This window comes from Mauremys mutica, chromosome 14 (assembly GCF_020497125.1).
Source record: "Mauremys mutica isolate MM-2020 ecotype Southern chromosome 14, ASM2049712v1, whole genome shotgun sequence".
Lineage (NCBI taxonomy): Eukaryota > Metazoa > Chordata > Testudines > Geoemydidae > Mauremys > Mauremys mutica.
This window is the reverse complement of record NC_059085.1, coordinates 10244308-10258836: the sequence shown is the minus strand read 5'-3', so window position 1 is coordinate 10258836 and position 14529 is coordinate 10244308. Positions and strand designations below refer to the sequence as shown.

Sequence of the window (14529 nt, the reverse complement as noted above, 5' to 3'; positions counted from 1 at the left end):
TGTTTCTCCAGCTCTTTTCTGGTTGTAGAGCGGACAGAACAAGTCTTTGAAGTCTGTAAAAAGCCAGTAGCTGTGCCCAGTAGGGGCAAAAAGGAATTGTTTCCATGGACTCTTAATGGGCCATTGTTAATAGTAAACAGTCTCTCTTTTGAGGAAAGTGTGTTGGTGCCTAGTGGCCACAATGTTTCAAATGAAGATGAATCCACTGAATTTGCTTTGAAAAAATCCGTGGTGGGGAGCTTTGAGGAGATTTCAGGTGGAATAAAAATTGTTAGGGAGTTTAAACAGCCCTATAAGCTTAACCAGCTTGTCGGGGCGACAATGGTGTTGGGACAGGACTGTCTCCATCTTGATTCTTTGAGTAAACAGTCTGCATCTCTGGTTCAGAGGGAAGACTGCACAGCTGAATCTGCAGAGCAGGAGGACAGTTGTGCAGTGAATCTCTTGACACTATAGGGATGGCAGGTAAACTCTGAACTCTAGATATTTTGGATATGACTTACAGTCTCTTAGTGGACTTGACATCTGATTCCCTGTAGAAGCAGAGGCTGGTAATGGAAGGAGAAAAGAACCTTGAGTCTAACATGCTAGTGAAAATGGATGGTCTCTCTTTAAGACTGTGCTCCTGACCGCCCCTTCCCTCCTCCGCCTGCATCTTCTGTCATCACTTGCACCTGTGCAAAGGAAAGAAAGCAGAATTGCTTTATTTTACACACACTTTGCACAGTATAATTGACTGCACAAGGTGCAGCAAAATAATGGCCTGTGTTTCTGGCTTTCATAGATTTTAAGGCCTGGCAGGGATCAGTATGAACATCTACACTGACCTTCTACATAACACAGGACACAGAATCTCGCTTAGTAATTCCTGCATCATGCCCAGAACTTCTTTGAGCTAAATCACATTAGAAGCAAGAAGATGATCAAGGACAGGGTAGGCCCGTTATTCAATGGGGCGGGGGTTGGGGGGTGGGTGGGAGGGAACAGTAACAAAAAAAGTGTGGAATTGGCAGAAGTGCTAAATGACTTTTTTGTTTCAGTTTTCACCAAAAAGGTTAGTGTTGATTGGACATCTCACAAAGTGAATGCCCGTGAAAATGAGGAAGGATCTGAGACTAAAATAGGGAAAGAACAAGTTAAAAATTACTTAGATAAGTTAGATGTCTCCAACTCACCAGGGTCTGATGAAATACATCCTAGAATACTCAAGGACCTGACTGGGGAGGTATCTGAGCCATTGGCGATTATCTTCAAAAAGTCGTGGAAGAGGGGAGGGATTCCAGAGGTCTGGAAAAGGGCAAATCTAGTGCCCATCTATAAAAAGGGAAATAAGGACAACTCATGGAATTACAGGCCAGTCAGCTTAACTTCAGTTCCCAGAAAGATAATGAAGCAAATAATTAAGCAATCAATTTGCAAATACCTAGAAGATAATAAGGTGATAAGTAACAGTCAGCATGGATTTGCCAAGAACAAATCATGTCAAACCAACCTAATAGCTTTCTTTGACAGGTTAGCAAGACTTGTGAATAGGGGAGAAGCAGTAGATGTGGTATATCTGGACTTAGTAAGGCTTTTGATATTGTCTCACATGACCTTCTCATAAACAAACTAGGGAAATACAACCTAGATGAAGGTACTAGAAGGCGGGTGCATCACTGATTGGAAAACCGTTCCAAGAGAGTATCAGAGGGGTAGCCGTGTTAGTCTGGATCTGTAAAAGCAGCAAAGAGTCCTGTGGCACCTGATAGACTAACAGACGTATTGGAGCATGAGATTTTGTGGGTGAATACCCACTTTGTCGGATGCAAGATTCCCAGAGAGTAGTTATTATTAGTGGTTCATAGTCAAGGTGCAAGACCATATCGAGTGGGGTCCCACAGGGATCAGTTCTGTTCAATATTTTCAACAATGATTTAAATAATGGCATAGAGAGTACACTTATACAGTTTGCAGATGAAACCAAGCTCGGAGGGGTTGCACGTGCTTTGGAGAATAGGATCAAAATTCAAACTGATGTGGACAAACTGGAGAAATAGGATGAAATTCAGCAAGGACATATGGAAGAAACAATCAGTTGCACACATACAAAATGGGAAATGACTGCCTAGGAAGGAGCACTGCAGAAAGAGATCTGGGGGTCATAGTGGATTACAGACTAAACGTGAGTCAACAGTGTAACACTGTTGCAAAAAAAAAAAAAAGCGCAAATATTCCGGAACGCATTAGCAGGAGTGTTGTAAGCAAGACACGAGAAGTCATTCTTCTGCTCTACTCCGAGCTGATTAGGCCTCAACTGGAGCATTGTGTCCAGTTCTGGGTGCCACATTTCAGGAAAGATGTGGACAAATTGGAGAATGTCCAGAGAAGAGCAACAAAAAATGATTAAAGGTCTAGAAAACATGACCTATGAGGGAAGATTGAAAATATTGGGTTTGTTTAGTTTGGACAAGAGAAGACTGAGGGGGGGACACATAACAGTTTTCTAGTACATAAAAGGTTGTTACAAGGAGGAGGGAGAAAAATTGTTCTCCTTAACCTCTAAGGATAGAACAAGAAGCAATGGGCTTAAATTGCAGCAAGGGCGGTTTAGGTTGGATATTAGGAAAAAGTTCCTAACTGTCAGGGTGGTTAAGCACTGGGATAAGTTGCCTAGGGAGGTTGTGGAATCTCCATCACTGGAGATTTTTAAGAGCAGGTTGGACAAGCACCTGCCAGGGCTGGGCTGGTTATTACTTAGTCCTTCCTTGAGGGCAGAGCACTGGAGTAGGTGACCTATTCTATTGAAGTCCCTTCCAGCCCTACGCTTCGATGATTCTATACCATTCAATACAGATGTACTTAGCCCTGCCATGAGAGCAGGGGACTGGACTAGGTCCTTTCCAGTCCTACAAGTCTATATTCTATGTTGATTAAGAAACAGCACCATACAAAATCAGAATATCAGAGGCCTTAGAGAAGTCTAAGGGTTAGTCTACACTAGACGTTGCTGCACCAGTGTAGCGTGTGTGGTGAAGATGCTCTATGCCGACGGGAGAGCGCTCTCCCATTGGCACAATAAATACACCTCCATGAGAGGCAGCAGCTGTGTCTGTGCGAGAAGCTCTTCCCCTGACATAGCGCTGTCCACACCGGTGCTTAAGTCGGTGTAACTTGCATCGCTCCAGGGGGTGGCTTAGTCACCTCGAGCAACATAAGTTATACCAATATAAGTGGTAGTGTGTACAAGCCCTAAGTGTATCATGTCGACAGTTACCTTCATCAACCAAATTCATCATCAAAAAATATATCAGGTTTGTTTGTCTGGGATTAAAGTCAGACTAACCAGCTGATAGTTTTCCAGGTCACCCGTTTACCCTTTTAAAATACTGGCACAACATTAGCTTTTGTTCCTGTTCCTGGAACATCTCCATTGTGCCAAGAGTTATTAAAAACGAAATGGTTCAGCAAGCTCCTTGGGCAATTCGTTTATATGCTTTTGGGTGCAAGTTATCCAGTCCTGCAGAATAAAAAAAGTTTACCTGTAACATTGCTAGTTTACATCCTGCCTAGTTACTGATGGAATAGAAGGTATTTCATCAGCTCTGTAAGACAGAAATACATCATCCTGCTATTTCTTCTGTAGAGTGTTGTGCTGGTTCGCAGCACTGCTTAATAATAAATAATAATAATATTGGGGGCAGGCAGTGTGGTCTAGTGCACAGGCTGGGGCAGCGCTTGCAGAGGCTATAACCACCCCAAAGTTTGCCTTAGCCCTGTTGTAGCAGCTGCCACTCTCCAGCTGCCCAGCTCTGAAGGCAGAATGGAGAGAGCAGAGGCTGCTGGGAGGGCTCCCAGCTCTGCCAGCAGCGGAGAAATACACCTGGGCAGAGGACTGGGGTGCCCGAGAACAGCCCCTGATCCCTGTCCCCACACGCCAGGGCGCAGCACCCAGGGCAGGTGGTAGATCCAGGGCTCCCCACAGCAGACCAGACTGACCCACTCCAGGCCAGGCTCCTGGGCCCCACCCCTGTGGTTGCTGCTCCCTGAGGGATCTGCCGGCCCTGGAGCCAGGTTCCCCTGCCAGGGCAGCTCTTACTGGCTGTCAGCAGCCAACACCTTCACTGCCCAGTCCCGGCCTACGACTTGGCCATGGAGAGGGGCTACAAAGAGGGGTGGGGCCTTGTGGCAATGGGGGGCTCAGCCCCCCAATTTTCTGTCTGGCCCATCTCAGCCCCCCCTACTGGGAAGAGACTGGTGGGGCCCCTGTGCCTAGGGAATAAGGAAACTCCCCCTCTACAGCATCTCTTGTTCTTCTCCCACTCTGAGCCAGTGAGCTCCTCAGGGCAGGGACTGGCTCTGACAGTACGTACCGGGCCTGACACAACGGGGCTGGACTAGTGGCTGAGGACTCGAGGTGCAATGGGAATAAGTATAAATAACAACAACGATGATCATTGTCTTTTCCTTCCATCTCGTACTTTCCTCACATTTTCTTGTCTATTCTACTTCCCCTTCCTTAGACCCCCTACATCTTTCTATCCCTCTCCCCTGCTTTGCACACAGTCACTTTCTCTCTCCCATCCTCTCTTTTCCACTCCCAGCTCTCTCTTTCCCTCAGTCTTCTCCCCATCCATCTTCCTTTTGTCTCCTGTCTCCCATCTCTGTCTCCCTTCTTTGACCCCCATCCCCAAGTCTTTGGTTGGCCCATTGCTGTTGAGATTTGCTTCCCTGGAGCAAACACTCCACCTTGGGGCCTGCAGGCCCAATTCCCTGCATCTGGGCTCCTCTCTAGACCCCTAGGAGTCACCCAGAGCTCTCTGGCTGGCACTTAGGGAGAGGCCCCATGGAGCCCGTACGGCAGGCTGGAGCCAGTGGGGCAGGCCAGCTAACAGTGCCAGCAGGGCCTGTGCAAACTGCCCAGTCTGAGCCCTCCCCACTCACCGCTCTGAACTTCATACCATGACCTGCAGCAGGGAGTTCCTGTTCGTGCACTTGGCTTCCTTGTAGAGAAATGGAAACATTCTGCAGTGGATCATTTGCAAACAATTTGGTTTGATTTAATTCTTCCTCCTGTTGCAAGAATTTCATATAGTGACGCTGAACTTTGTGTTTCAGGAGCCGCAGAAAATACAGCTGCTGTCATTGTGGTGAATCAGAGACCCCCTTCTATCCGTGCAATGGAAGGGTCAGAGTTCACCATCGAGTGTACATTCTACGCAAGCAATAATTCATTCAAGTGGTTTGCTGAATGGAATAAAACCAGAAACAATGTAACAGCTAAGGTGAACAATGGAACAGATCGAATCATATTATCAACAGATAGAGAAAAGAGGTCTCTTTCCCTCACTGTGAAGAAAGCCGACGTCACTGATTCTGGAACCTACGTATGTGGGGTTGGGAGCAAAAATGGGACATCTCCTGGGACTGGAACCCAAGTGACCATCGATGGTAAATACAGGCCGGAGCTGGACCCAGGATCACGGCTGCCCAGCGCTGCATGGGGCTGAGAGTACTGGGGCTTGTGACTCTGCACTGGGAACAAGGAGGGAGGCTGTAGCTAGTTCAGTGGGGAGGGGGTCGGGTCGCTCTGTGGGGCTTTGCAGAGAGCGGCAGAAGAGGCACTGGAGGGGTTTGCTGGGGAGAGTTCACTGGCGCAGAAGACAACCAGGAGCACCCAAGACTCACCACTGGCCCGTGGGGCCTTGGCTCGTATGCAGCCCTGTTTTACCCTCTCCTATATTTCCCCTTGTTGTATTTCTCCTCCCATCCCTCTGTAAATAAATCTCTCCCTTGTTATATCCATTGTACTTTTCCTGTGGGTGGGTGTGTTCACTCTGGGGGGTTTGGAACAGGTGCCCCTGGGGTGAAAGGGATTTCTCCTGCTGCGTTCCTGTGCGTGCTGTCTCTTGGCCAGAGCTGCCTGCAGAGCAGACTCCATCTTGGCCATGAGGGCGCTAAAGTTACGGTTGTTTGATGATATCCCGTATGGGAAAGAATTTACACTCTAAACAGACAAGAGAGACAAAAGGGGGGTGATCGGGCAGACATCCTAACAGTAGATTGGGAAGTGAGACATAGAGCGATTAAAGGACTAAATCCACACAGGGCTTTAGGCCCTTAAATCCAACATCTGGGTGCCATGGAGATCCTCAAAACTCCTGTTCAGCTGCCGTCTAGCTCTGGATCTGCTGAAGTTTCCAGCAGTAAAACCAGTGCTAAAGACTTGCTGACACTCTCTCGCTACGCTGTAAGCACAGTCCTGCACAGAACAACGGTTGCACCTGATCCTCACTCCCCTGCCATTGCCAGCGGAAGTGCATCACTTCTCAGAACTGCCCATTCCACGTCCTTCAGTGAATCCCATTTTTCTGTAATGAAGAATTGGCCACCCTCTCTCTTGCCCTGTGTTAGGCTGGTGGAGGGAAATAGGTCTCAAGAAGGTTTTGAAGGTAAGGAATTTGGCAGGCGTGTCTGGCGAACACAGGGTTCAGATAGGAAGTCACATTGCTGGAGGGGGTTTGTCTAAACCGAAGCTTCTGGGGTTACCTGCTCACTAAACAGAGCAGAAAAGTCTTGACATTCACAATACAGCTCGATATGGGGCCAAATGAAAGAACATCAGATTAAACTCTTAACAAGCAGGGGAAACTAAATGGCAGGACTGGAGAGATTCATTTTGTACATGTGCCCTTGTCTGGTGGCACATGGAACTGTTTCTCAATGAAGGTGCCATCATCTGTGTTTGTCTTTCTGCAGAAATTACCGACCTGATGGTGAATCAAACCCCAACCAGTGTCAGTGATTAGGAAGGCTCAGAACTCACCATGAATTGTACATTCAAGACAGTCAATAACCACAGCACCATGTATGTGCGATGGTATAACTATGGGACCGAGGGACTAAAGCAAGAGCTGGTGAAGGAGAGCGAGGTGATCACAACCCTGCATTTGGACAATGGGTTTGCCTCTCTCACTTTGAAGAATGTGAATTCATCTAATACAGGAACCTACGTGTGTGAGGTGGGGATCACAGCAAGGAACCTCTCTGGGAATGGAACAGGAACCCAAGTGACCATCGAGAGTAAGTGCTGGAATTTCCTACCTGATCTTCTTGGGGGAATGGGGGCGAGCGAGTGAGAACAAGAACACATATCTCCTGGAAGGTGTTGAGTGTCTTCAGTTCCACCTTTAGTGGGAGCTGAGGGTGCTCCACGCCTGCCCAGAAGCGCTAAACTCCTTGCAAGATAGAGCCGTTTAGGATGGTATTAAAGGGGAACAATGTTTCCATTTTAGATTCTTTACAGCCAAATGTTTCACATGACCTCAAATTAGTCTCTAAACATTTGCTTGCCCATGTTGCACGCAAACCCATTGGTACGTTCAATGCTTGCCTGCATGCCTGGAATCTGGAATTTGTGAGAGATAACAGAGTAGTTAGACATGAATTCACGTCTGATTTGTGGATGGGTAAAACCTGGGGCTGCTTCTTATGTCAGATTCGGTTCACTTAAGGAGTCAACTTCTCCAGACTGACCATTTGAGGTTGGGGGTGGCTTGCTGGTCTTGCCAGGCATCATAAAGCTATGAACAGAACTAATTGAAAGCATCACTTTAACTTCTTCACTTTAACGCCTTCCTCTGCAGCATGGGGCACGGGTCACTTGCTGGAGGACTCTCTGCAGCTTGAGGTCTTCAAACCGCAATTTGGGGACTTCAATAACTCAGACATAGGCTAGGGGTTTATAACAGAAGTGGATGGGTGAGGTTCTGTGGCCTGCGTTGTGCAGGAGGTCAGACTAGATGATCATAATGGTCCCTTCTGACCTTAAAGTCTATGAGTCTATAAATGGCCAGGCTGGGAAAAGAACACAAAATACTGGAGGGGGAGACATTTCTTTTAATACATCTCAGTCACCAGCCATTGCCACTGAAATTCTCCTGCATCAAGGTGCAATCATCTGTTTCTCTCCTGCAGAACTTCCCAAGCTGATGGTGAATCAGACCCCAGCCAATATCCATGAATCAGAAGGGTCAGTTCTCACCATGGAGTGTAGATTCACGGAATTGAAAAACCACAGGACCTTGTATGTGAAATGGTATAAACATAATGGAACTGGAGCAACGAAAAAGGAGCTGATGAGCGAAAGAGGCGGGGGCTCAGCAGCCCTGGATTTGGAAAAGGGTTTTGCTTCGTTCACTCTGAAGAACGTGAATGTAACCGATACAGGAACCTACGTGTGTGAGGTGGGGAGCACAGCTAGGAACTGGTCTGCGTCTGGAGCCGGAACCCAAGTGACCATCACTCGTAAGTTACCAGTATTTTCCTATCTGATCTTCATGGTGCGAGAGACAGTGATTGGCAGCCTAAAGGACAGAGAATGAATGACTGTTGCTGGCCAAAGCGGGTCTGAATTCTCAAGTGTGTACAGTATAGAACCCATAAAACATGGGCTCCAGCCTGTGAGCAACTGAAGGTAACATAGTTCACAGTACCTCAGTGATTTAGGGGCCTCCAATTTTCAGAGGGGACTTAGGCACTCAGGGCCAGATTTCTAAAGGCGTTTAGGCATCAAAATTTGTAATTGGGATTTTCAAAAGCATCTCAGCACCTAACTGCCATTGAAATCAGTCACTTTTGCTAACAGGACTTAGGCTCCTAAGTCACATAGGCACTTTTGAAAATTTCCCCCAAATGCCCCTGGAGAGGGGTGTTCAGAACCTCGCAGGACTTGGCCTGTCATAAGAACGTTAAGGAGGGTGATGAACCTAACTCAGCACCACACCACAACTGCACTGGATGGGATAAGAAGCAGCCCCCAATGTCCATCTGCACCTGGAGCTAAACCGATGTTATGGCTAAAGAGTTGCTTCATATTCTGTGAGAACATGTTCATCCATCATAGAACACATCCCTGTATGGAAAGTACGTAGAAAAGCTGGAGATGATCCACAGGTGAGCGACAAAGATGATCGAAGGGATGGAATGCAGCCATATGAGCAATGGCTGAGTATGTGTAGTTTGGAAAAGAGAAGATTAAGGTGGGGGACACGATGGTGCTCTTCAAATCCTTGAAAGGCTGCCATAAAGAAGATGGAGAAAAGTGGTTCTCTTGCCCCAGAGGGCAGCACAAGGGGCAATGGGTTCAAACTGCAGCACAGCAGATTTAGATTAAATCGCAGGAAAAACTTCCGAACTGTGAGAATGGAACAGACACCTGGGGAGGTTGTGGAAGCTCCTTCACTGGAGGGTTTCAAAAGGAGGCTGAAGAGCATCTGTCTTGGATGGTTTAGCAGTTCTCAAACTGTGGGACAGGACCCCAAAGTGGGTCACAACCCCATTTTAATGGGGTCTCTAGGGCTGGCTTAGACCTGCTGGGGCCTGGGGCTAAAGCCGAAGCCCGAGACCCACCGCCTGGGGCCAAAACCCGAGGGCTTCAGTCCTGGGCAGCAGGGCTCAGGTTATGGACCCTCTGCCTGGGGCTGAAGCCCTTGGGTTTGGCTTCCCCCCTACACCTGGGCCAGTGGGGCTCGGACAGGCTCAGGCTTCAGTCCCCCCTCCTGGGGTCGTGTAGTAACTTTTGTTGTCAGAAGGGGGTTGTGGTGCAATGAAGTTTGAGACCCCCTGGTTTAGACACAACAAATCCTGTATCTGGGCGGGGGGGGGGGGGGCGGGGATGACCAGCTGACCCTTGTGGTCTCGTCTAACCCTGTGGCTCTAGGATTCTGTGCCTAGGGGGATCTGCAATATGCGGGCACGGCAATACGTACAGAGAGGTTCTGCTGTAACTCCCGACGGCCGTCCACCGAGCTGGTTCTAGCTCTACAGGGTCATTCCCATCTGCCAAGTAAAGAGGAAAAGCACATTTGAAAACCCCACGATAGACCCAACATTTCTAATGCCGATTGCTGCGTCTGAGCTCACCGTTCTCCCTGCCGGCAACAGGGTGAGCACGTGCTGCTGGGAAAGCGGAGCGGTGATACATATTGCGTGTGTTGTTCTGATGATTTTTGGTGCAAGTGGCAGATTTGCAATTGACAGCCTGCGACTGAGAACAGGGGAGTGTAACATGAGCGGTTCTCAAGCACCAACTTGTGGCCAGAGGCCACTTTTCAGCACCTTGCCCGTTTCCCCCTCTTCAGGGCCCTTTAACAGCTCACTCAGTTTAAAGGTCGTTCAAACCATCACTTCCTGCAGTCCAGTAAATCGAGTCCCCAGGGGCATCTTGGCCCTCCAGGCCCCAGTGCAGCGTCTCGCTCCAGATAATCCAAAACAACACAGACTCTTTCAAAAACAGAACACAAACTCACCCAGTCTTCATCCCAGTTTCAGCTGGGCACAGCCCTACCTCCCCGAGGGTCTGTCTTCCTGCTTCCCAGTACCTCCTACCTGGTGTTTGTCCCCCTCCCCAGGCCTTTCCCACTGGGCTTGGCCAGGGTCTCTCCCAGGCCACCCTGTCTAGAGAAATTTCCTTACTTTCTCCAGCTCCTTCAGCTTCTCCCCTGCTGGCTCAGAACCCTGCAGGACCCGTCTCACTCGCTGCAGTGTCCACACACATGGTCACAATTTCCCGGGCTTGCTCCCTTCTCAGCAGCTTCCTGCTTCTTTTGTACTGGAAGTGGGTGATTCCTCTCCGGTGGGACTTATCCTGTAATCGGGGTTGGCTCAGCCCAGGCTCTCCAGCCCATGGGGCAGGCGTCCTGTTGCAGACGGGTATAGCAGAGGCAGTGCAGAAAGGCAGTATATGATAGTGGTTAGAGCAGGAGACTACAAATTAGGTTTTCGTTTTATTTCTCACTGTCACAGACTGCCTGTATGACCTGAGGCAAGTCATTTAGTCTCCCTGTGCCTCCATCTGTAAAATGGAGATAATATTTCCTCTCCCAGCTTCTCTGTCTTGTCTATTTAGACTTTAAACTCCTTGGGGCAGGGACTGACTCTCTACGTGTATGTACAGCACCTAGCACAAGATCAGGGTGTGCCTGGTGAATGCTATGATGCCCAGCATGCCAGTATTCACCCGTGATAGTTCTGAGTCACAGCTGGCAATGCCAGCATAGGGCAGGTTTAATCCATGAATAGAAATGAGATGATTTGTTTGTACATACGAATTTGAGTTTGTTTCCAGACACATCGGTCTGAGGACAATTTGTCTGTAACTCTAAAACAAGAGAAATGGAGTTGGGGTCTCAATGCGTAGTTCCTTTGTCTCCTCTGTTCTACTGGAGCAGCTGACAGAGTGCGCAAACCTCAGAGATCCAAGGACCTGAATCCCATCCCGCACTCCAGGCTCAGTAACTGTCCTCCAGCATCTTTCCAACATCAGCCAGTTTTGATTTCCTCATTGCCATTCGCCCCCTTGTGCTCTAACGCTCCTCAATGACTATATCGAGCTCGAGTTTACCTCTCACTGACATCTAAGTGCCTAACACAGGAATCCACAAATTTCTCTGAGTGTCCCCATAACCATAGATAACACCATTAACATTATGGTAGGTTTTTCTCCTTTTGAGAGCACGTGAGATGCGAGCTCAGGAGAGAGGGACAAAGCTCGAAAGATTGGACGTATTCCTTCACACTCTGGATGCTCATCTGAGTATTATCCAAACTGATCTGAACTTTTATGAGGTTGCCTTCAGTCTCTGCAGTTTATAGTTCCCCTTCACTGCCCTCCCACCCTGCAGGCCCTAGAGCCTGGACCACAGCTTGAGCTGAGAAGTCTACACAGCAATGAAACCAACCCCCAGCCACAGCCCCGAGGGCCTGAGTTGGCTGGCATGGGCCAGCTGCGGGTTTTTCTTTGCTGTGTCAACATACCCTTAGTCCTCTTCCTTCTTCCCTTTCTCCAAGTCCACTCAGCTCCCTTGGCTAATCTCTTGGGATGGGTTTGGCGATACCTCCCTTTCTAAATCTCTCCTCCCATCTGGATCCTCACATACACACCTGTCTTTTTCCTCTCTTTCCTCCACATCCCTCCTTTCCCTGCCCTGCCCATGTTCTCATGCTCTGAGGGGCTTTGCCATATCAGTTTGCCATGGGGCACATTGCACACCTCTAACTCCAGAGAAACCCCAAGTCAGCAGCTGATCCCAAGGGACCAGCAGAGACTGTCAGACTGAATGATGAATTTTGTTGGGTAGCAGGAAAAGTGGGAAGGGCTTCTCGGGAAGAACAGGCCTTAGATCAAGTGTGAAGGTTTCTTGTCTGAACTGATCCAATCCTCCCAAAGGTTCAGGGTAAGCAACTAGAACCAGTTTAGGTCAGGTCTGTTCAGTGCTATGAAGGAGAGACATCATCAAAAGCCTCATCCCAGCAGATGGCTGGTCGAATTCTACAGCACATACAGAGCCTGCTATGGCACTTTGCCTCATCTTCCGTGGGGTCCTGCCTACGGCTCTGTATCAAAAGGCTTCATATGAAGAGATGTTTGAAGATGATGTTTAGGAAGCTGTAATGTTCCTGCTTTTAGTCAATGGCCAGAATTGTTTCTGGGAAACACAGAAACCAGAGAGCATCAGTTAACTGCTTAACACCCACAGGGGATATTTTAATGGCCAAGCTTTACAAAGGGGCCTGAAATGCTGGGGGGTGGGGGGTGGGAACAAAACAACCTTCTTTAAATACTTCAGCTGATTGACATATTTCTGCAGCAAGGTGAAGTCTCTTGTGTTTCTCTCTTTCTGCAGCTGTTGACCTGCTGGTGACTCAGAGCCCTGCCTTTGTCAATGAAGAGGAAGGGAAACAGCTGACCATAGAATGTAGATTCAGGGCCCTGGAGAAACCCAGCGCCAAGTACTCTGTTAAATGGTATAAAAACGGGACTGATGGACACGAGCAAGAGCTGAAAAACGGAACAGGCTCAGTCACGACAATTCTAGATTTTTCAGCGGGCCTGGCTTCTCTGAACTTGACTAAAGTCAGCATGAATGATTCTGGGTTCTACAGATGTGACTTTGGTAAAAATGGCCGTGGGAATGGAACGAGAGTGACGATCCATGGTAAACAGCAGCATTATCTTCTCTGATCTGCATTGTCAGGATAATACACTGTGGTCGCCACTGACTCACACTTCCCACATGGTAACTGAAACCCCACAGCTACTTCCTAGTCTAGGACAGGGAGACGCAGTGTTATCTCAGAGATAGGTTGTGTGCAAATTATGGAGTGTTGTTGTAGCTGTGTGGGTCCCTGGATATTAGAGAGACAAGGTGGGTGAGTGTGTGTACCAGGCCCCACAAAAGGAGTGGTGAAGGTGGGACCAGAGGAGTAAGTAACTTCAGCCCTGAGATACGCGTGAAGAGGAAGGGACTACCTGGGAAGGAGCCCACGGAACAGCAGCAGTTGTCAACAGAATTATTGTTTTGTGGAGGAGGTGAAGGTTCTAGTCAGTGCTGAAATCTGGTGCCAGTTCCAAGCATCGGGAAGTAGTGCGGCATCTCAACACTGCTTCTGCTGAATGGGGTAAATGCTGTTTTTGTAATGGCGACCACTGGCAAGGAGCTTTAGACAATTTGTACATTCAGAATCCCCCTGTTATTCTATTGTTATGTTAAGAAATATAACCCTTATAGGGGTTCTGGTTTCCTTCCTCCCCTACTGAGCCAGTCCCTGCCCAGTAACAAATCCATCCCCCTCGCCTAGGCATAGAGTCACAGTTATCCTTTTGGATTGGCAGGTGCAGGGTTAATGAAGCCATTTCCCCTTGGGATGAGGGGTTTTGGGAGAGTTTTTGTGAGTCTAGGATGGAACCCATAGATGGGGTCAGTTAGGGGAACATTGCTCTCGGTAAGGGCTCTATCCAGGTCTCTAGTGTCTTGCTCTGCTAGGGATTCCCTACTCCTGCGGCAGAGTCAGCGGGCTGGCTGGCCTCATGGGAAGGTTCCCCTAGGCAGAGGGCTGAGCCCAGCCCGATGACCCCACAGGTCCCAGCAGCTGGCATAGGAAGAGGAACCTGCTGGCAAAAAGGGAGGCCAAGGAAACTGCCTGTGACACAGAAGGGGATGGAATATTAAGGTGCGGGGGAGAAACAGTTTTTCATCTTTAAGCTGTCTCTGCCGTCCGTTTATTTATCTATCAGTCTCTGTCCCTCCTTTAGAGGCAAATCTGTCCCTCTCGATCCCTGCATCCCACACTGACAGGTTTTTCTTGATTTCAGATAAAAGGAGAAATGCCTCCCACGTTGTTTTCGTCATCCGGATGATTCTTGGGGCCCTTGTTATAATCTTGGCTGTGATTATTATTACAGAGTGCGTGATCTCAGAAAAGAGGGGTGAGTGAAATGTCTGCAATGCAGTCACTGTGCAGAGTCAGCCACAGAGCGTTAGTTACACACGAGGTCCTTCTGCCTTTTCCTTCTGGGCAACTTCCCCGTCCCAGTGCGTTGAAATTGAGAAGCTGTTTCAGACCCGGCTGGGACTGTTTTCTTGGCCTGTCCGTTCTAGTTTGTGTCGAACATTAAATCCGGGCATCTCAGAATTAGAAGCACAGAGTTTCGGTTCCTGAAGGCCTTTACCTCTCAGGTCTCCCTTTCACAGCACCGATGATCATTTC

General features: G+C 48.5%; 1 pseudogene; it reads left to right on the top strand.

Annotated features, from left to right (window-relative positions):
- Window positions 1-458: 458 nt before the first annotated feature.
- On the top strand, window positions 459-13174 carry LOC123349518 (annotated as a pseudogene).
- Window positions 13175-14529: the final 1355 nt, after the last annotated feature.